We start from the raw sequence: 23,305 nt of genomic DNA on the forward strand, positions 1-23,305 counted from the left end.
TATTAATGGAATGAACTGTTGGGGGAAAATGAAATAAAAAAGCAATGTTATTTCCCCTAAATCTTTAGCAAGCACTTGTTGGATTAGTAAATCTTTGCCCTTGCGTGCAAGTCAGAGGATGGCAGCTCAAACTCACTAGAATCCATCTGGTTGTCTCCTCTTTTCTTTTGTCTCACATGCTTTGTTATGTGTCAGTTTAACTATACATATTTTAAAATAAGGACTTTCAGGGCAAAACGTCTTACCATATACTATCACCGTAACTTGATGTAAACTTGAACTTAGTATACAGTAAGGCTGAGCTTATAAAATGTTCATTCAGGCTTACGTCAAGTTATGGTGGTAGAATATGGTAAATGAACTTATGTGATCTTATAAACTTAAAAACTGCTTATAAACTGCTCTAAAACTTTTTTAAAAAATTAAAAATAAAACAAATTCAAGGTATGCTCTTCTACTGGATATGCCATCTTAATTTTCTGTAACGGAAACTATCCTTTTGCCAACATCTACTCAGATGACTGGACTAATACAGTCATGCCTAGATCAACCTCAGGGATATGATCTGAAAAATTAGTCATTAGGGCATTTCATCACTGTGCAAACATTTTAGAGAGTATTTAACACAAACCTAGATGGTATAGCCTACTCCACACCTAGGTTATACGGTGTAGCCCATTGCTGCTGGGCTACAAACCACTACAGCATGTTACTGTATTGAATACTGTAGGGCAATGGAACACACAGATACGTATTTGTGTACTTAAACACAGGAAAGATACAGTAAAAATATGGTATTATAGTCTTACAAAACCATGGTCGTACATGTAGTCAGTCATTGACGGAAAGGTCTTTGTGTGAAGCACAAATGTAGTTCCAATTTGAGCATGACATCTTGTTGAACGTTTAAGAATTAACCTGTATACTGAGAGTACATGTGGCTTCAGGTTGTTCATACATATTATATGCTATTATAAGGTATTTTAAACTACCGTGAACACCACAGTAAAACATGGGATGATGTTAATGATTTATTAGAGGAAAATAACTCAGTTATGAATATTGAAGCCCATTCTAAAGATAGAATTTTTGAAGCTAAAGAATATGCCCTAGATAACTACTATAGGTATTGTAAACACAATTTGTTTTGAAAACCCAGAGGGCATATTCAAAAACAAGAATCTACCATACAGAAAGGTAGTCGCCATCTCAAAACTCTCATATATAGCAAAGGACTTTGGTCTTCCCAAGATAGCCATTTGGTTGTGCCTAAGTCATTCCCCAGAACTTTGATGTGCCTCGCACATGAAAGCACCCATAAATAATGGCAAGAACAAATTCACTACAAATTTTCAAAATTATTGTTAGAAAATTTTTCTCAAGAAGCTCTATGGGTAGCTGAATCTTTTCTTCTCTGTGTTGATCATAACCCTCCAAAAAACTAAAACTATAGCAAGGCTTCAGTTTTTCACCTCCAGTACCATTTGCGCATTTACAAATGGATTTTATTCAGTTTTCCAAAATTTTAAAAAATTGAACGTTGTTTCAACAATATTTTCAAAAGTAAAATTGTGTAATTTGGGTTGGACTGAAGCTTTCTCTTCTAAAAGATTAATACTTTAAGTTAGTGTTGTCAAATAGGGCTTTTTACAATGATGAAAATGTTCTGTATCTGTGCTGTCCACCTGGTAGGTATGACATGCCACGTGTGGCTATTGAGCATTGAAATGGGAATAGTACAACAGCTGTTACCAAAACCTAATAACAAGTATCATTCAAAGCTTGCAGATTTTGTTTTTCCACCTGGGAAATACAAAACATTTAGCACTGTTAATGGACAGAGAAATCCACTTCAGTAGTGAAATTCTTAAGATTCTCCCATTAAAACATACACTTTTTGTCCTTATTCTCAAAATCTGAGAAAGCAACACAAATTTATGGTCTTCTTTAAATCAACATTTGAAAACAGCATCGCAAAATTACAACTGAGACAGTGAGAGATCTAACCTAACCAATTCCATCTTGCTTCTAACCTCCAAGCTGTCCTTGTTCATTCCTGGTCGTAGGCTGACCTAACTTTGGGAGGAACTTAGTTTATAGTTTAGCTTTGAAACAAAGACAGTAGCAGCCCTTTCCAAAACAAACCCGCTTCCTGCCTGGGGACTAGACTGCTTTCGCAGGACTAACAAATTAGCCACAAGATTATAAATTATGGTTTAGGAGTCATGCAGCTGGAAGCTGCAAGATTCTAAACCTCCCCCAATTGCTCCTCAGGATAACATCACTATTGTAAAACCGAAGATCAGTTCTCGAGATATTTTGCAGCCCCTGTACTCTATGGATCAGCTAGCACCACCCATAACGATAAACTGGCTCATCTGGTCTTGTGGCCCCCATCCAGAAATTGAGCCAACACAAGAGGACAGCTTCGACTCCCTCTGATTTCATCTCCGACCCGACTAATCAACTTCCCAAACTCACTGGTCCCCTACCCACCAAATTATCCTTAAAAACTGCAATCCACTTGGGGAGACTGATTTGAATAATAATAAAACGGGTCTCCCACACAGCCGGCTTTGCATGCCCGTCTTGATAAATGGTTCTGTCTAGGCAGTGGGCAAGCTGAACTCATTGGGTGGTTACACATTTTCAAATTTTCAGAGCTTTCCTTAGACTAAAACTTTACCATCAGTCCTAAGGTAGTATGATCTATGCTACAAAACTCGCCATAAAACCTTACTATGGTAACACTGCTATAGAAATCTATAAAGTGTTTCCTTCGTAGGAGGGCCGTAGGCAGCCATGGCGCCCAGCAAGAATGGCATGATGTTGAAGCCCCACTTCCACAAGGACTGGCAGCAGCGTGTGGCCACGTGGTTCAACCAGAAGATCCGCAGAATCAAGGCCCGGCAAGCCAAAGGGCGCTGCATCGCCCCGCGCCCGGAGAGTGGGGACCCATCTGGCCCATTGTGCTGTGCCCTGCTGTGCGTTATCACATCAAGGTGCGTGCCCGCAGAGGCTTCAGCCTGGAGCTCAGGGTGGCGGGCATTCACAAGAAGGTGGCCCGGACCACTGGCATCTCTGTGGATCCGAGGAGGCAGAACAAGTCCACCGATTCCCTGCAGGCCAATGTGCAGCGTCTGAATGAGTATTGCTCCAAACTCATCCTCTTCCCCAGAAAGCCCTCGGCCCCCAAGAAGGGAGACAGTTCTGCTGAAGAACAGAAATTAGCCACCCAGCTGACAGGACCGGTCATGCCCATCAAGAATGTAAGGAGAAAGCCCGAGTCATCACTGAGAAGTAGAGGAATTTCAAAGCTTTCGCTAGTCTCCGCATGGCCGGTGCCAATGCTTGGCGGCAATGCTCGGCTCTTCGGCATATGGGCAAAAAGAGCCAAGGAAGCTGAAAAACAGGATGTGTGAAAGAAAAAATAAAGCCCTCTTGGGGACTTGTAATAAATACGTTTTAAAAAGAAATCTATAAAGTTTAAACTGATTCTTCCTCTGACAGAGTCTACTTCGTTACACTAATTTTGCAGATATTGTCAAAATCTAATGTCAGTCCTGTCCAGCAGGTACAAGTTGCATTTCCAAATCAGATACATCTGAGTCAGGAAACGGTATTTTGGAAAAGACAGCATGAAAGATTTACCTTAGAACTGCACTGGAAAGGACCATTGTGGGTATTGTTAAGCACAAATACACCCTTGCGCTCAGGGCACACACCCTTAACCCTAGGTGGACAACGGCTGCTTGTGCCCTGGGCCCTTTCCTGGCCACGCATGTCCCTTTGGGCATGGAGTCCATACTCTATTTACCTGGGCTCCCAGAATTCCCTACCGAAAGAGCCCTGATCCTCTGTTGTGCACAGGCCTCTTTGCTGATCCATTCTTTTGAGGGCAGATCATGCCATTAATGTTTGTCCCTCAAGGCCTGAGAGGTGGCACAGGAGTGGCTCTTTGCCAGGGGTGTGTATGAAGCTTGGAAATACGTGTTTGTTAGTGTTGGCAGCACAGGTATGAGCAGGGCAGAAGGGGGGTCCCCCCCACGCACACACACCAGGGGTGTTGGGCAACCATCAGCTGATGGTCAGGCGGTTGTTAACTGTTTCTCTGAAGTAATAATTGGTCACAGCCAGGCGCGGTGGCTCAACGCCTGTAATCCCAGCACTTTGGCAGGCCGAGGTGGGCAGATCACAAGGTCAGGAGATCGAGACCATCCTAACATGGTGAAACCCCGTCTCTACTAAAAATACGAAAAAAAAAAAAAAAAATTAGCCAGGCGTGGTGGCAGGCGCCTGTAGTCCCAGCTGGAGGCTGAGGCAGGAGAATGGTGTGAACCCGGGAGGCGGAGCTTACAGTGAACCGAGATCGCGCCACTGCACTCCAGCCTGGGCGACAGAGCGGGACTCCGTCTCAAAATAAATAAAATTGGTCACAGCTGGTACCAGAGAAAGGCAGTTTCTTAACAGATAGAAAACACGTGAAACTGGTGGTCGGTCACTTCCCAATAAGATCTCAGGAGTGGGGAGAAATAACACAAGATTTAGGAAGTATGCCAACGTTTACGACCCCAGGTCTAGAGGTCAAGCCGTGCACTTGGTCTCTCAAGTCGCCTGCTTGGCCCTCTTCCAAATGTACTTTCCTTCATTAGTGCTCTAAATATTTTCAATAATTTTTCACCCCTGCTCTAAGACTTGCCTCGGTCTCTCCTTCGGCCTTATGCTCCTCAATCGAATTCTTTCCTTCTCCTGAGGAGGCAAGAATTAATGTTGCTGCAGACTCCTTACAGATAACTGCCACCGCTAATATGTTGAGATGTTCACACATGCATGTCTGAGGCCCTTCAAAATGTGAGCTGCGGTTAGAATTGGGAAGAGAAGGGAGTGGGGATATGTATCTTTGTTTTCTGATTCCCTTCCATATGTTTTAAAACTAGCTAAGTGCTGCTTCAAGTCAGCCAGATACGAAGGCTTCAATTTATTTAACACAATAAAGAACTTCTATTTGGATCCAAAGCTTACATTATGCTTTAATAAAAGTTACCGTAATAAAGTCAGAAACAATAACAATGAGTCAAAGAAATGCATACAAAGTAGGCCAGGCGTGGTGGCTCACGCCTGGAATCCCGGCACTTTAGGAGGCAGAGGCGGGTGGATCGTGGATCACTTGAGTTCAGGAGTTCGAGACCAGCCTGGCCAACATGGTGAAACCCCCGTTTCCACTAAAAAAAAAAAAATTAGCCGGGCATGGTGGTGCATCATGCCTGTAATTCCAGCTACTCGGGAGGCTAAGGCAGGAGAATCACTTGCACCTGGGAGGCACAGCTTGCACGTGAACCGAGATGGTGCCATTGCACTCTGCACTCCAGCCTGGGAGGCAGAGTGAGACTCTGTCTCCAAAAAAAAAAAAAAAAAAAAGCCTACAAAGTCTAAAATCGGAAGAACAAGAGGACACCTGATGGGGGAAAAGAAAAGAGATTGCGATGGGAAGAGAGTGGTGGGGAAATCCGTGGGACAGTTTTCCTATTTTCTGGGTCTGTCCCTTGACCAAGGAACAGCTCAAAAAAGAAAGGATCTAAAATAAATCGTAAAAAATTACCTGTGGTTTCGCATTTGTTTTCTGTCTTTTTCTTTCTTGCTTGATCTTCGATAATACTGGGAAATGTAACCAATGTGATTGGGCTTGTTAATTTGGTGCCTTGCTTGTTTTTCGGGTTTTGGAATTCTGCCAGTCTGTGCTTCCGCGGCCTCTTTCATTTTGTCTTTCGTCTCTTGACACAGCCACCCAGGGTGGTGTCAAAGCCTTAGAGCAGAAATGCATCAATATTGAAAGCAAAACGGAGCTTGTTTTCCTTGGTTTCCATGTGAATTTGAAGAATTGAGAGAGAATGAAAGTGCCACAAAAACAAAAGAAAAAAAATTGAGGCGAGTCGTGGACATGATAGGCATGATTTTGCAAACAAGGCACAACCAGGAGAGAAGGCGGGAAAAAAAGGAAGCTGGAGGTGCCGGGGATTGAACCCGGGGCCTCGTGCATGCTAAGCACGCGCTCTACCACTGAGCTACACCCCCCGACGTTTAACGTGGGCCAAAATATGTCTATGACCTGTTACTATTATCGGTCGTGCCAAGAAGCATATTTTGTCGAACTTAATTTTGAATTCGCTATACTGGATATTGTTTCCTGACTGCGCTGAGAGAAGGAAAACTGAATGTTATATCGAAAGTCCCGTGCTGGGCCTGGGATCTCCCGCTGCAGGTCACCCTCTCGGACGGCCGCTCGACAGCCACCTATCGGGGTTTATAAGGGAGCCGTCCTGCCTGGCCGCCCCCAGAGAAAGGTCTGTGATGGGGTGATTCTGCTTGGAAAGGTTGCCAGGAAACCGCGAGCATAACGCAGAAAGATAAAACGAAAGCCCTAAACGCCGCCGTAGTAATTTAAGTCCAAGTGGCAGAGAAAACAGGAGGGGAATTGCAGATCGGCTTGTCCCGGTCGTAGTTACTGCCCCTGCAGGTTCCCGCGCCCAGCCTCGGGATGGAGAACCTGGCACGCTACGTTTCGCGGGCTCTGAGACTCGGGTGGTGAGAGTCGCCGAGATGCGCACTGGGAAGACAAAAGAGCCAGGACGCACCTGCGTTTATGGCGCCATCTCCCGGGCGGAATCCTCCACGGAATAAAAAGTATGCAGAAGCAAGGCGATTTATGACTGCATAAACCCTCCGTGCTCCTGGAGAGTTCTTAGACCTCTCCACTCCTTGGCACAACTGACCTCTCCACTCTTCGACACACTGGCAGGCGCTTGCCGCCGTTCGCCAAACCTTGGTACGACAGTCAATCCAGAAATGAGCTTCATGGAACAAATCCTAAATCCTTTTTTGTCTGTCTTCTTCTGATTCGCTCTCATCCTTAAGGGACCTGTTTCTCCTTCAAAACCTGAAAACATCTAACCTATAGTACCAACCCCAGATCCAGGCCTGGCCTTCCTGACCAGTCAAAGCCAGTTGGACTGTGCGCCTAGAAGTGGACAGACATGCGGAATGCCATACTGTATACGTACAATGCATAGGCCACAAGCGACCCTATGACCCAGAGATTAGAAAGACTCGGACGTCTTTTGACTGGGTTCAGGTCACACTACTCCCAAAATACGACACCTCGGCATTTGAGAAAACAGCAGAAGCAGAAACGTTTTTCTCTGGGCCCTTGTTCCATGAAGCGGGCCATGAAAGCTACCTGACCTTCCAATTAAAGTAGGTGATAAGACCGTCAATTCAGAGGGGAGGAAATGTACTTGGAGGAAATAAACGAAGACACAGAGATGCCAAGGAGAACCTGAATAAACAGGCTTTGCTAAGTTCACCCCAGTTTATAACCATTAGATCATACCCCCTTTTATCCAATTATATTGCTATGGGACTATCCACTTCATCAAACCTAAGCATAAAAATATAGGAAGTCCTCACTTATTGTCAGTTGGTTCTTGGAAACTATTACTTTAAGCAAAATAAAACTAATTCTACCATAGACTAGACTAATTGATATAAAAGTTTCTTGGCAAATGTCTGATCACAAAAACACCAAATTTCTAAATAAAGACTCCAAACGCTTCTAACATTAAATATTGAAAAAAATATGAGCTGCACCTCAAGTTAAGATCAGCAAAAACAGACATGATTGACTTATTTTTGGTGAATCAGTGACTGCAGTTCTAGTGGTGGTAGGTTATATGAAGGAAGAAATGTTTGCGAAACAGCAGTTGTAGGGCGCAACTCCTAACACACAATTCGTAAAACATTGTGTCTGGAATTGGCGAGTTCTTGATCTGATTTCAAGAAAGAAGCCACAAGTCCTCCCGATGAGTGTTACAATCGTTAGATGCGGTGTAGCCAGAGTTCGTTCCCTCTGACGTTCGGATGTGTTATGGAGTTTCTTCCTTCTGGTGGTTTGGTCTCTTACTGGCTCAGGAGTGAAGCTGCAGACCTTGGCGGTCAGTGTTACAGCTTCTAAGGAAGCGTGTCCGGAGTTGTTTGTTCTTCCCCGAGAATTCACGTTTTTCCTAACTTCAAAAGATAAGCTGCAGACCATCAACGAATTACAGCTCATAAACGTAGTGTGAACCCAAAGAACAATCAAGATCTATCGCAAAGTGCAAAAAAACAACACTTCCGCACCATGGGAAAAAAACCCGAACACGTTGTCGCAGTTGGCTCGGGCAGCCTGCTTTTATTATCTTGTCTGGCCCCACCCACATCCTGCTGATTGGTCCATTTTACAGAGAACTGACTGGTCTGTTTTACAGAGAGCTGATTGGTCCATCTTCACAGAGTGCTCATTGGTGCGTTTACAATCCCTGAGCTAGACACAAAAGTTCTCCAAGTCCCCACCAGAGTAGCTAGATACAGAGTGTCCATTAGTGAATTCACAAACCCTGAGCTAGACACAGGGTGCTGATTGGTGTGTTTACAAACCTTGAGCTAGATACAGAGTGCCGATTGGTGTATTTACAATCCCTGAACTAGACATAAAGGTTCTCCAAGGCCCCACCAGAGTAGCTAAATACAGAGTGTCCATTGGTGCATTCACAAACCCTGAGCTAGACACAGGGTGCCGATTGGTGTGTTTACAAACCTTGAGCTAGATACAGAGTGCCGATTGGCGTATTTATAATCCCTTAGCTAGACGTAAACGTTCTCCAAGTCCCCACCAGACTCAGGAGCCCAGCTGGCTTCACCCAGTGGATTTTGCACCGGTGCCGCAGGTGGAGCTGCCTGCCAGTCCCGTGCTTTGCGCCCGCACCTCTCAGCCGTTGGGTGGCCGATGGGATTGGGCGCCATGGAGCAGGGGGCGGCGCTCGTCGGGGAGGCTCGGGCCGCGCAGGAGCCCATGGCGGGGAGGGGCGTCTCAGGCATGGCGGGCTGCAGGTCCCGAGGTTCCCCCGCGGGGAGACAGCTAAGGCCCGGCGAGAAGTCGAGCACAGCAGCTGCTGGCCCAAGTGCTAAGCCTCTCAATGCTCGGGGCTTGCGGATTAGGGGGCCGCTCCGAGTGCGGAACCCGCCGAGCCCACGCCCACCCGGAACTCGCGCTGGGCCCGCAAGCGCCGCGCGCAGCCCCGGTTCCCGCCTGCGCTTCTCCCTCCACACATCCCTGCAAGCTGAGGGAGCCGGCTCCGGCCTTGGCCAGCCCAGCAAGGGGCTCCCACAGTGCAGCGGCGGGCTGAAGTTCTCCTCAAGCGCGGCCAGAGTGGGCGCCAAGGCCGAGGAGGCGCCTAGAGCAAGCGAAGGCTGTGAGGGCTGCCAGCAAGCTGTCACCTCTCAGTATGGCGGCTGGCTGTTTTAGCACCATGTCGTTTATTGTCATTCATTTGTAGGATTATGAAATGCTTCCTGAATTTTGCTTTTACAGTAACTTGTATTCATTCATGCATTTTTCAACCTGCTCACTCCAGTTCAAGGTCTTTGGTGGCTGAAGCCTAATTCAACTCCTCATAGTGTCAGGAGGGAACCCACCGTGGACAGGTGGCCATTCCATCACAGGGCAGGCTCATACACACACACACACACACTCACACATATGCTCGCGTGCTCTTTCACTCAGACTGATGACGCTAGACTCAGACTAGATATGCTAATGAACCTAATGTGCACATTTTTGGGATGTCGAAGGAAACTCAGACAGTGGCTTCCAGGAGAAATAGACTTTTTTCTCATCAACATTATAACAAAATGATGTTGAATGAAACAACGTTATTCAAGGGTCTGCTGTACGCAGATTTTCCTATTTCTTTAGGTCTTCATTTTTGAAGGCTCTTGTGTCAATAAAATTTATGTTTGATTTGTATGCTTTTCCTTTTTTTTTTTTTTTTTTTTTTGTTGAGACAGAATTTCACTTTTGTTGCCCAGGCTAGAGTGTAATGGCGCGATCTTGGCTCATCACAACCTCCGCCTCCCGGGTTCAAGCGATTCTTCTGCCTCAGCCTCCTGCTTCAGCCTCCCGAGTAGCTGGGATTACAGGCGTGTGCCACTATGCCCAGCTAATTTTGTATTTTTAGTGGAAATGGGGGTTTCTGCATGTTGGCCAGGCTGGTCTCAAACTCCTGACCTCAGGTGATCCACCAGCTTCAGCCCCCCAAAGTGCTGGGATTACAGGCATGAGCCACCCCACCCGGCCTGCTTTTCCCTTGTTAATCTATCTTTTATTATGAAGTGTCAGCCATGAACCTGGCACTGGGTGGGAAAAGATGTTTTTCTGCCCTAGACCTTCCTATAAGTGCTTTTGGGACAACACTGCAAGAGTCCCCAAAGGTGAAAATTTACCTGCGGGAGTTAATAAAAACAGGAATCCCCAGGCCTTACCCCAGAGACTGAGATGCTGAGTGCTTTCAGAGTCTCCAGAAAAGGGCCTAGGAATTATTATGGGGTGACAGATGTCACAGCTAGATCGTCCTCACATCTATGGAATATTGTGTTATTTAATATTTCCCAGTTGAATTTGATATTCGGGCAAGTTTGAAAACCACTGGGCCTGAAAATCTAGCCACAACAGAAACTGAAACTAGGATCTGGGGAAAGTTAACAAGGGGAGGAGAAAGATTGGAAAGTATTACAAGAAAAACTTGGGACTGTAACGTTCCCCCCAAACTGGGAAGGTCCCGGAAGACCAAAGACAGTCCAGCTTAATAAGCAGGTGAGTTTAGTAGGACTTAGATACAGGGTACTCCTGGGTGCAGCAGGATAGCTCTAGAGATCCATGCCGCCTCCTGTCTTTAAACTGTTTCTAAGTTAATTTTCTGGCTTTTTGCCTACTGTGTTTGAGCAATGAGACTGTTTTTCTTGGTAGGTTCTCAGATACTCTCTGGGATGTTTGTGTTCTCAAGGACACCTGCTCCTCTGCTGGGCATCGTGGCCTTGGCTCACCACTGGGCCTTCAGGGTTCAGGCAGTAGACATACACTCTTAAGTGACATGGTGGGTGATCTGTCATGCTGCAATCCACCCTGCCTCCCATCTCTTACATTCTTTCTGCCAATCTTGTGCGAGACTCCTTGAGTAGGGTGGAAGGAAAGAACTATACAGGTCTATAACGTCTAGCCATGGCTTGCGCATACAGGTCACATCTACAGTATACGTAGGAGCACAAAAAGCAGAAGTTAACTACAATTATAATGTCTATTAGCAAAACATAATACCCATGACTAGAGAAGCTGTGTAACCAATTTGAGAATGAGTAAAAGAAACCTAATTAGGTTATATCATGGATCTGAGTTGACAAATGGTTTAAAGTACCTCTGACATTACTCTCTTCATCAGGGAAATAGGTGCAACAGTTAGCACCTAGAAAGGCACATTTTGGGTCTTTGTCACGTTGGCGATTGAGCCTCTAGGTGGAGGCAATCCTTAGTGAGCCCGGATTGCATTATCAGTGCTATTGTACAAGTCACTCCAGTTCTGTCAGGAGAAAGGCAGAGTATTTTAAGGCATATCATTATTATTTCATAGGGAGAGGTATCTGACTGGTTGTTGACTGCTTCTGGAGTTGCAGCTCAGTCTAGAAAGACATTACCAGCTGCCATGAGTAGCAGGAACAACCTATGGGTATAAACACAGGTGGTTAGTAGGAACTCTCACAGGCGTATTCACTCCTTGCAACATTTTTTTTTTTTAATTTTTTTGAGACAGAGTCTTGCTCTGTTGCCCAGGCTGGAGTGCAGTGGCACGATCTTGGCTCACTGCAAGTTCCGCCTCCTGGGTTCACGCCATTCTCCTGCCTCAGCTTCCTGAGTAGCTGGGACTACAGGCGCCCGCCACCACATCTGGCTAACTTTTTGTATTTTTAGTGGAGACGGGGTTTCACCGTGTTAGCCAGGATGGTCTCGATCTCCTGGCCTCATACTCCACCCGCCTTGGCCTCCCAAAGTGTTGGGATTACAGGCGTGAGCCACCGCGCCCGGCCACACCTTGCAACATTATTATCATTGTGTTTTCTCCCATTGGCACTATTAGGGATGCCACTGTGGGCTTCAGGCCTGGATTACAAAACCACCCATGTCTTATTTTCCTAGAAGCAGCCATAATAGCCAATTGATAAGTTTCCAGCCTTGCCCATGCTATCCATACTATAATTATTCCAGCAGGTATGGGTGCTGCCATCTGTTGATAAAGTAAGTCTCTCGGAACTCTATCAAGGAGCACACCTGGGACCACTGCCCCTATGGCAGTTATCATGGCACCACCCTCCAGTACTATAAAACTAATCCAGTATGGAAGCATATTCCAGCTCAGCTTCAGGTCCCTGTAGCCATCACTGCTTGGCAGATCCACTGGTGTTCTCAGGAGCATGTCTCACCATCTGCCTCAGGAGCATGGCTCAGTGTCTTTGAGGTAACCCCGAGAGTTTGTGGGACATGTCTTACAGGCCTTGCCAACCATTTATAAGAAGTGATGCCATGTGTGCTAGTGGGTGACTCATTTAAAGTTTGTATGGCTTTATGGAGATTCTTAGTCCAGGAACTTAAAGAGCCAACCTGAAACAGTGCACACATCTGGGTCTTTAACAGGCCATTATTTCTTTCTGTAAGTCCTGCCTCTGTTGGATTGTGGTGGTAAGTGGAACCTCCAGTCTATATTTTCTTCTTTTTTATTTTGAGACAGAGTCTCGCTCTGTTGCCCAGGCTGGAATGCAATGGTGCGATCTCGGCTCACTGCAACCTCCGCCTCCCGGATTAAAGCAATTCTCCCACCTCAGTCTCCCAAGTAGCTGGGACTACACGCATGCGCCACCACGCCTGGCTAATTTTTGTATTTTTAGTAGAGATGGGGTTTCACCATGTTGGCCAGACTGCTCTCAAACTCCTGACCTCAAGTGATCTGCCTGTCTCAGCCTCCCAAAGTGCTGGGATTACAGGCATGACCCACCGCACCTAGTCCAGTCTATATTTTCTTCTGATGCCCAGTGTTGGATATCTTTGCTATGCCCATCAATGTACCAGGGCCTAGCAGATATTGGCGGGGTACCCTTATATATGGTGGCCTGATGGGTGGCTCCACTGCCATGTTGGCTCCCTCCCATAACTGAGACCAAAACCCTATAGGTACCATTCCCATTAGTTGCTTTTGCCCCAAACCTAAATTCATCCCTGTGACATCTCTGGTGATTACTAATACAGCAGTAGAGTCTGTATGCTTGGGCTTGTTTCACCAATATTTTTGTTTTGTCAAATGCCTCTTGTTCTATTTATGTCATCTCATTTTTTACCTGTCTTTATTAGAGTGTATAATGGGTGGAGTATTTGTGCCAGATGAGGAATGAATATCCTCCAGTAGCCCAGTAAACCTAGGAAAACCTGGAGTTGCTCTACTGTCTGGAGAGCAGACTACTATGCTATCAATGACGGCTTTGGGTATGTTTCACATCTTACCCAACCAGGTAACTCTCAGGAATTTGACAGGCATGCCAAGCCCCTGTGTATTTTTGGGGTTGATTTTCTATCCCTCCTTCAGGCTGTCCAAAACAGTTTGTAGGATAGTCTCCAAATCTGTAAGAGACTCTGAGGGTAGCATGTTATCATTAATATAGTGAAACAGGGAGACCAAGGCAGGCAAAGAGATTATAGACAGTTCCTGTGTAACCATACTGTGAGAGATGGCGGGGATTTGCAGATGCCCTTGTGGTGACACCTGGAAAGTCCATTCTTGGCCCTCCTAAGTGTAGACCAACTGGTCTTGTGAATCTTCAGCTGAAATACTGGAAAAAGTATTAATGCAGTCAGTCACAGAATGGATACTTCCCAGCTTCGGTACTGCTTGCTCTAGCAGTTGAGCAATATTGGATACAGGTGCATGTACAGGGAGTACCACTTTGTTCAGCTAGCGGTAATCCACTATCATCTTCCAGGCATCACCTGGCTTCTTCACAGGCCAAACAAGGCTGCTGTAGGGGCTCTGGGCCAGTCTATTTGTACCTTATATACTTTCTGGAATGTTTGGGTGATTTCAGAGTGCCCCCCCAATAGCAGGAAGTATTGTTTCATGTTCATTACCTGCAAGTATACAGGTGCATATTTGGCCCATCCCCTTTTTGCTTTCTCTGTGGACCTGATAGTTGTTTTTATCCAGCTCACTGAGGTCTGCCAATGCTTCTTCCCCCCGTCACAGATTTCATTTCCCATTAAGAGGCTCAGAAGTGTTGTGTCTGAAATTGGTGGGTTCTATGGTCTTACTGACTTCAAGAATGAAACCGCAAACCCTCACAGGGAGTGTCGCAGCTCTAAAGTTGGCGGATCTGGAGTCTGTCCCTTCTGATGTTCAGACGTGTCCGCAGTTTTTTTCTTCTGGTGGGGTCGTGGTCTTGCTGGCTCAGGAGTGAAGCTGCAAACCTTTGCAGTGAGTGTTACAGCTCATAAAAGCAGCGTGGACCCAAAGAGTGACCAGTTGCAAGATTTATTGCACAGAGTGAAAAAACAAAGCTTCCAAAGTGCAGAAGAAACAATAGAGCAGGTTGCTAATGCTGGTTCGGGCAGCCTGCTTTTATTCTTTTATCTGGCCCCACCCACATCCTGCTGATTGGTAGAGCCGAGTGGCCTGTTTTGTCAGGGCGCTGACTGGTGCGTTTACAATCCCTGGGCTAGATACAAAGGTTCTCCTCGTCCCCATTACATTAGTTAGATACAGAGTTTCCACACACAGGTTCTCCAAGGCCCCACCAGAGCAGCTAGATACAGAGTGTCGATTGGTGCACTCACAAACCTTGAGCTAAACACAGGGTGCTGATTGGTGTGTTTACGAACCTTGAGCTAGATACAGAGTGCCGATTGGTGTATTTACAATCCGTGAGCTAGACATAAAGGTTCTCCACGTCCTCACCAGAGCAGCTAGATACAGAGTGTCGATTGGTGCACTCACAAACCTTGAGCTAAACACAGGGTGCTGATTGGTGTGTTTACAATCCCTGAGCTAGATATAAAGACTCTCCACGTCCCCACCAGACTCAGGAGCCCAGCTGGCTTCACCTAGTGGATCCCGCACTGGGGCTGCAGGTGGAGCTGCCTGCCAGTCCTGCGCCCTGCACTCGCATTCCTCAGCCCTTAGGTGGTCGATGGGACTGGGTGCCGTGGAGCAGGGGGTGGCGCTCGTCCGGGAGGCTCGGGCCTCACAGGAGCCCACGGAGGTGGGTGGGAGGCTCAGGCATGGCGGGCTGCAGGTCCCAAGCCCTGCCCCGTGGGAAGGCAGCCAAGGCCCGGCGAGAAATCAAGCGCAGCGCCGGTGGGCCGGCACTGCTGGGGGACCCAGTACACCCTCCACAGCCACTGGCCCGGGTGCTAAGTCCCCCATTGTCTGGGGCCAGCAGGGCTGGCTGGCTGCTCCGAGTGCGGGGCCCACCAAGCCCACGCCCACCCGGAACTCCAGCTGGCCCGCAAGTGCGGCACACAGCCCCGGTTCCCGCTCGAGTCTCTCCCTCCACACCTCCCTGCAAGCTGAAGGAGTGGGCTCCGGTCTTGGCCAGCCCAGAAAGGGGCTCCCACAATGCAGTGGGGGACTGAAGGGCTCCTCAAATGCCACCAAAGTGGGAGCCCAGGCAGCGGAGGTGCGGAGAGCAAGCGAGGGCTCTGAGGACTGCCAGCACGCTGTCACCTCTCAGTGTGACCAATGCCCTATATTATAAATGCCATTTTTTGAATTGGAAATGATCCAGACATTCAACAAGTACTTAAAACAATTTTAAGGTTTTAAACTACACAAAAAGTTCACCCGTAAGCATTTATCTCTTACATTTACTCAATTTATTCATTTTTAGCAGTTTACCTAGATTACTCATGGGAACGAAGACATTAGACAAAGTTACTCATCATTCTGAATTATTTTTTCTGTTAAACTGTGAATGTCAGGTGTTCACCTAGGCAAGAACTTTAAAGTTACACACATGGGCATTTTTGCCAATAACTCAGGAATTTTAGCTGTTTTCACTGACCTAACAATATTAAATTAGTCATACTTACCAAAAAATCACACAAACAAAGATCATTCTGTTTTTGGCTGGGTTTACAGACTTATGACCTTTATGTCAAACCCTGACACCTTAAAATATCTAGCAGAGGCAAATGTAAAACTAATTGGTAAACTGAGACAAAAACGTATGCTGACAATTCAAGGACATTTCTATTTTTATTTTACCAATAATTTTAAAGCCAGATTATTTATTAAAGATTACTAAATTCATATGAACTTGAAAAGCATTTGGACTTAATTTATGAGTACTCATTTATGTATAAGCCATTTGGTAGTATGCTAGGCATAACACATAATATACATACATACACATAAACACATTTAAGCATGTATCTATACACACAAACCAATATCCAACAGCTTTTACTTGGAACTCTAGCCATGAGACAACATCATAAATTTATTATTTTACAAAAGATAGTTGGATCAGGCCAGGTGCAGTGGCTCAAACCTGTAATCCCAGCCCTTTGGGAGGCCGAGGCGGGAGGATCACCTGAGGTCAGGAGTTGGAGACCAGGCTGGCTAAGATGGTGAAACCCCGTTTCTACTAAAAATACAAAAAAGTAGCTGAGAGTGGTGGCGCACCCCTGTAATCCCAGCTTCTCAAGAGGTTCAGGCAGGAGAATCACTTGAACTTGGGAGATGGAGGTTGCACTGAGCCGAGATCTCACCGTTGCACTCCAGCTTGGGCAACAAGAGTGAAACTCCATCTCAAAAAAAAAAAAAAGAAAAAAAAAAAAAGAAAAGCTAGATCCAAATTATTTTTCACAAAATTGAGACCTGTCCACAAGACTAGACTTTGTTTGCACTGATAGGTAATCCAATAAAGACTGTGGAACACAATTTTGGGTAAAGCAGTTTCTATAGCAGTTTGATTTTTAAAATCCTCATTTATCCACATCCCCTTTTTTCTGTGCTTCAAATGAGTTTCATTGTTTACTTTTTAGTAAGAACTGGCTGTACTGTAGAGAAAAGTAAAATCTCCGAGTGGCTTTGAATTAGTGAGTTTTATTTCAACACCAATAGCTTAATAATGGCATATTTGAGTGTTGGGGTGATCAGACCCAACACCAGGTCGTGGGGGCGACAAAGTCCTGCGGAGTCACAGAAATGAGAAAAAGACAGTTTGAGAGAGAAAGTGGGACTAAGTGGCCATCACGAGTGTGGAGGCTGCGAAGGCCCTGAGCTCTGGGAGCCCACGCTATTTATTGGTGCTCAAACAAACAGGTAGTGAAGATGTGGGAGTTGAAAGGAAACGGTGTATCAAGTGAAAGAGAAACATATGGCTACTTTAGATAATGGGAGTGCTAAAAGCAAGGAGCCAGCAAGTCTAGCAGACATACAAGTCCTGTTGTCTCCCAACACTCAGCTTCTCTCCCAACATTCGAGGCTGGGCGCAGTGGCTCACACCTGTAATCTCAGCACTTTGGGAGGCCGAGGTGGGTGGATCACAAGGTCAGGAGTTCGAGACCAGCCTGGCCAATATGGTGAAACCCCATCTCTACTAAAAATACCTGGGCGTGGTGGTGGGTTCCTGTAATCCCAGCTACTCGGGAGGCTGAGGCAGGAAAAGAGCTTGAACCCGGGAGGCGGAGGCTGTAGTGAGCTGCACTCCAGCCTGGGTGACAGAGTGAGAATCTGTCTCTAAATAAATAAATAGCATATTGAAAATAGGCAGAAACAAAAATAAAGAGAGAAATAGCTTTAGGAGAGTCTATTTAACTCTATAGTTGCAGCTTAACCATTTAAAATCCGCATTTTTTTTGTTGTAATTTTCCCATCAGTTAAAAAATGTGCACAAGAAAGGGCCATACATAATAGGTAACCAGCTGGAGTCCTAAAAAAGCTGGCATGCTTTGAACTTCTGCAGGTGTTTCTATCCTTTCTCTGTTTCCTGCTCTAATGATTTCTCAGGGGCCAGCCTTATTGCAACAATAGCACATTTGCTATCCTTATCCTACTTTGATATCTTAGCCTCTTGCAATATGCGCTTAGTCCCCGCCACATTTTCTGAGTATCCCTATACTTCCGCAGCAGTCCACAAAGGTTGAGCGATGGAGCAATTCCACCCCACCTGCATGTTGCCGACCACCCCAGGATTCCCCCTGCAGATGCCCTTTCCTGACTCATTGTTTGGTCTCTCAGATCCTGTTTGTGATGCCAATTGTTATGAGCAAAACTTGGGACTGTAACGTCCCCCTAAATTGGGAAGGAGCCAACAGACCAAAGAATGACTTGGACAAGTACAGCTTGACAAGTAAGATGAATTTATTAGGACTTACACACAGGGTACTCCTGGATGTAGCAGGACAGCTCCAGAGATCCATGCAGCCTCCTGTCTCTAAATGGTTTTTTTTTTTTTTTTTTTTTTTTTTTTTTTTTTTTTTACCAAGTCTCGCTCTGTCTCCTAGGCTCGAGTATAGTGCTGCCATCTCGGCTCACTGCAGCCTCCGCCTCCTGGGTTCAAGTGATTCTCCTGCCTCAGCCTCCCGGGTAGCTGGGATTACAGGCACCCGCCGCCCCATCCTGCTAATATTTGTATTTTTAGAAGAGACTGGGTTTCACTATGTTGGCCAGGCTGGTCTCGAACTCCTGGGCTCAAGCAATCCACCCACCTCGGCCTCCCAGAGTGTGGGATTACAGGCATGTGCCACCGCACCCAGCCTCTAAACTGCTTTTAAGCTTATTTTCTGCCTATTTGTCTACTGTGTTTGAGTGATGAGACTGTTTTTCTTAGTAGGTTCCTAGATACTCTCCCGGATGTTTGGGTTATTAGGGACACCTACTCTTTGGCTGGGCACCATGGCCTTGGCTCACCACCTGGCTTTCAGGATTCAGGCAGTGGACATACATCCTTACCTAATCTGGTGGGGGATTCATCACACTACGGAAGGGAAAAGAGGAAACCCATGAGGTGAGAGGCAGTGTGCTGGGTAGTGGAGCCTCAAGGATGCTCAGGATTTGGATGCTCAGATCTGGATGTGTCCCAGGTCCCCAATGCATCTGTGCTTCCTCCAGGTACTAGAGAAGAATGAATGCCCCTTACTCTAAAGTGAGGCAACAGAAGGTGTCAATCCTTCGAGTTCAGTTGTTCACAAAGCATAGGTCCATCAGAATCATCTGGATGACTTGTTGAAACATATTGGAACATCCTTTGGGAATTTCTGATTTAGTGGACCTGGGGTAGGGCCCAAGAATTTGCAGTTCTAACAGGTTTCCAGATTATACTGATGGTGATCCATGGACCAAATTCCAGAACCTCTTACAAGAGACCCAGCTTGTCTTGTCTGAGACTTTTGTGACTCACTGAGTCTCTGAATGGGCTCAGCATTTTCTCAGGTGCATCTCTTAAACTGTATGTTTGAAGTTCGTTAGTCACATACAGCTGCTCTTTGAAACTGTCATAAGGAAGCCAACCCATCTGGTTGTCAGAGAGCAGTGTTAAATGCTCACACAAGAGGCAAGGCTGCATAGGGTTGGGCAGCTCCAGTTGCAGAAGGAAACACCAATTTAGCATGTTTGCTTTCTTGCTTTTTTTGCCTGCTTATTTTTAGCATATCTAGTTGAGAATCCAAAACAACAACAAAAAAAGACAAGACAGACCACAGACAAATGTGTACACTTTACAAGATTCTCAAGACAACAACAGCAACAAAGTTTCTGAGTTTATGAATCTAAGTAGCATTTTACTCCCAGGATCTGAAGTTCAAGTTCTGATCGCTGTGCACCCAAATTACGTCTTTCTCCTCCAGGTAGAAAGCTATCAAAATCCAGCTTTTTCCTGGGCACGCTCTTTATAGCATATGCAGCTGACTCTTCTGCTACTGGCACACTGCTATTGGATAAAAAGAAGTCTTGGCCGGGCACAGTGGCTCACACCTGTAATCCCAGCATTTTGGGAGACCAAGGCAGGTGGATCTCCTGAGGTCAGGAGTTGGAGACCAGCCTGGCCAACATGGTGAAACCCTGTCTCTACTAAAAATACAACAATTAGCCTCGTGTGGTGTGGCAGGCGCCTGTAATCCCAGCTACTAGGGAGGCTGAGGCAGGAGAATCGCTTGAACCTGGGAGGTGGAGGTTGCTGTGAGCCGAGATTGCACCATTGCACTCCAGCCTCAGCGACAAGAGCTAGACTCCAAAGAGCGAAACTCCGTCTTTAAAAAAAAAAAAAAAGTCTCAAGCGCAGAACCGTGAAAAAGCTAAAGTTGTTATACAATTGGAGAGAGAATGATTCAACATTTTGTTAATCATTGACCTTATTCTCTGTCCTACTCTAAGGAGGGCATAATGTGTGTCTCCTGCAATCGGTCATAGGAATAATGCTTAAGGTCTAAACTAGCAGAGACTTGAGTGACAAAAAACAAAGAAGGAATCTATTTGAACTGGAGAAAGAAGGTGGATGCTGCAGGATTGAGAGACTTTATGGATTTTAAAAGCAACAAAGATGGAGAGTGTCCTCAGGAAACACACACACACACACACACACACACACACACGTAGTGTAAGAGATGGATGTTGCCTTTCACCAAACTATTAAGTAGAGAAGGAGAAGCAGGAATTATGCTTGTTTGTTTGTTTTTATTTGTGGGAAGTAGGATGGTATCCAGAAGGGGATGAAGCTGTTTGGTTTTGGACAAGAATTTAAAATACTTAAAGGCAACTTCATGGAAATGTCTGATAAACATGATCTGTGGATCGGCCATTGCACTCCAGCCTTGGTGACAGAGCAAGACTCCGTCTCAAAAAAACAAACAAAAAAATAAGTTGGTAAGGATATATTTTTTTGTCTATGTTCTGTTTCAACTTATGTAGATTATTATAAATTGATGTAACCCACGTGAGAGGAAAATGTGAATTTAAAAATGCAAAGCCCTAACATTTGCTCACACACACACACACACATACACAAATCTTCTGAAATTTCATTATTTTCCCCTTTTCTCCCATTAAAGACAGACCTATTATTATCTAGGGACAGTGAAAATGAGAAAAGGAGAATAAAAGGGAACAAAATGGAAGAGAGGAAGCTAAGCACATATTTCTGGGTATATTTTGCAGAAGACACAGGATGCAAAGTACAAGTGGAAGAGAAAGTGGGGATGGAGCCAAAGTTGAGACAAAAAAGGGGGCAGAAATAAAAGAAGGAAAATGGAGCCAGTCAGAAATTGCCCTTCTCTGAGCAGAAGAAACTGTAGAGAATAGTTCTGAATGATAACCAGGTAAAGGAGATCAGAAATAGAGTGGGAAGCAGGTTAGGAGGCTTAACATTTTCAGGTTAGCAAGGTGAGATTTAAAAGGAGAGGAAAAAACATCTCCATGAACTCTCAGTACTTATTTTTATTTTAGAATTAGAACCCTGTGAGAAAGCTGACAATTGTATTTTAGCTCACAAAGATCTCAAACCCTAATATTGTCACTATCCAGGATCTAAACCTTTTAGCTCTGTTGTGGCCTCTCTGGAGGAAGGATTAGGACCATGAATCATGGTATCATCCACATCTGTCCTTGGGCAGTTCTAGAAGATGTCCTAAGCCCCAGGTGACCTGATTCCAATTCATTAAAAAGGTGAGCCACATATATTCTTTCAACAGTAAGTGTCCCAATGCTGATGATGAAGATGAGAAAATATCTTCCAGTAGCTTAATTTTTTTTCAGTTTAAATACTTCCAGTATATCCAGTTTCAATAGTTGCATATAACTTCAAATATTTGGCTTTAATTGAAAATGTTCACCAAACTTTGAAAATGGGGAGAGAGAGTTGCACTTATTAGAGTTTTATGTATGTGTATTGCATCAAACACTTATAATGTGTCTTGTACAGGTTCCAGTTTCCAGTTATTTAAAGGGATTGAGAACTTCAAGACTGAATCTGAGTGGAGACTCTGACATATAAATACAGACTTATCCAATTGGGATCATACTGCATATGTTTTTATTATTTGCTTTATTCTCAACATTGTATTCAGAACATCTTCCCATGTTATCAAAAATTATTTTAGAACAGAGAATCCTCTTCAGTTTTTACATTTGTCCTTGTACTTGTTCATCATGGCGATATTATGTTTTGTTAATGGTTGCTGCATAGATAGGGCGCAGTGGCTGGCTCTTGTAATCCCAGCACTTTGGAAGTGAGAGACGGGTGGGTCTCTTGAGTCCAGGAGTTCCAGAGCAGCTTGGGCAGCATGGCGAGACCCCAGCTATACAAATACAAAAAAATTAGCTGGGCGTGGTGGCGCGCGCCTGTAGTCCCAGCTACTCAGGAGGCTGAGGTGGGAGGATCCCTTTAGCCCAGGAGGTCGAGGCTGCAGTGAGCCGTTATAGCGTCACTGCACTCCAACCTGGGTGACAGAGTGAGACCCTGTCTCAAAAATAATAATAGGCTGGGCGCAGTGGCTCACGCGGTAATCCCAGCACTTTGGGAAGCCGAGGAGGGCGAATCACTTGCGGTCAGGAGTTCCAGACCAGCCATGTCCCAACATGGTGAAATCCCGTCTTTACTAAAAATGCAAAAATTAGCCGGGTGTGGTGGCGCATGCCTGTAGTCTCAGCCATTCGTGAAGTTGAGGCAAGAGAATTGCTTCCTGGAGGCGGAGGTTGCAGTGAGCCCAGATCGTGCCACTGTGCACTCCAGCTTTGGTGACAGAGCAAGACTCTGTCTCAAAAACAAAACAACAACAACAAAATAATAATAATAATTGCTGTATCTTTAGGCAATCTTTGCAGTTTTTGCAGTAGATGTTAAGCTACCTTTCTAAAATGCAGTGGGACATTTTGTTGTTTTTGTGTTCTGCAACAGTTTATGTAAACCTGTATTGGAATGACAAGAAGCACGATATTATTCCAAATCTTGTACTCATGCTAGTTCATATCCTATGCCACTCTGTGGTCTCTTCCTCATCAATGTCCCTTCCTCATCGATGTCCCTGGGTTCCTGAGCAAAGCCTAAAGTAAGACACTCTAAAAATTTTGACTGAATATTCGGCAATAATTTGAGCTTGGCCTTAACCCCAAAGAAAATACTGTAGAAGAAAACACTAGGAAAAATAGAAGTTGATGGGATTCTCTGTTGACGAGTGTAGGGTTCAGGAAGGGAGAGATTTTGCTCGGATTTCATTGTGTTAGAATAACGTGTCATTTTCAAGGAACCAAAATCATACTGTGTAATGGACAGACCGGTGTTATAGTTCTACTTAAGGGTTGGACGTTTCACATCTTTCCTATCCCATCCACACTTTTGGTGACTGTGGGGTTCCCCCCAAACACCCTATTGTTCTTGGATTAATCCACAGCGAGCTGGTGACGCG

At 45.4% G+C, this 23,305-nt stretch overlaps 1 non-coding gene and 1 pseudogene across 1 annotated transcript; one reads left to right on the plus strand and one right to left on the minus strand.

Moving 5' to 3' along the window:
• Positions 1 to 2,500: 2,500 nt before the first annotated feature.
• On the plus strand, positions 2,501 to 3,434 carry LOC100967530 (large ribosomal subunit protein eL13-like; annotated as a pseudogene).
• A 2,566-nt stretch (positions 3,435 to 6,000) lies between these two features.
• Positions 6,001 to 6,072, minus strand: TRNAA-AGC (transfer RNA alanine (anticodon AGC)). The gene has a single exon. It is a non-coding gene; the product is annotated as a tRNA-Ala (tRNA).
• Between the last annotated feature and the right edge of the window lie 17,233 nt (positions 6,073 to 23,305).

The sequence above is a fragment of the Pan paniscus genome, chromosome 5 (assembly GCF_029289425.2).
Source record: "Pan paniscus chromosome 5, NHGRI_mPanPan1-v2.0_pri, whole genome shotgun sequence".
Taxonomy (NCBI): domain Eukaryota; kingdom Metazoa; phylum Chordata; class Mammalia; order Primates; family Hominidae; genus Pan; species Pan paniscus.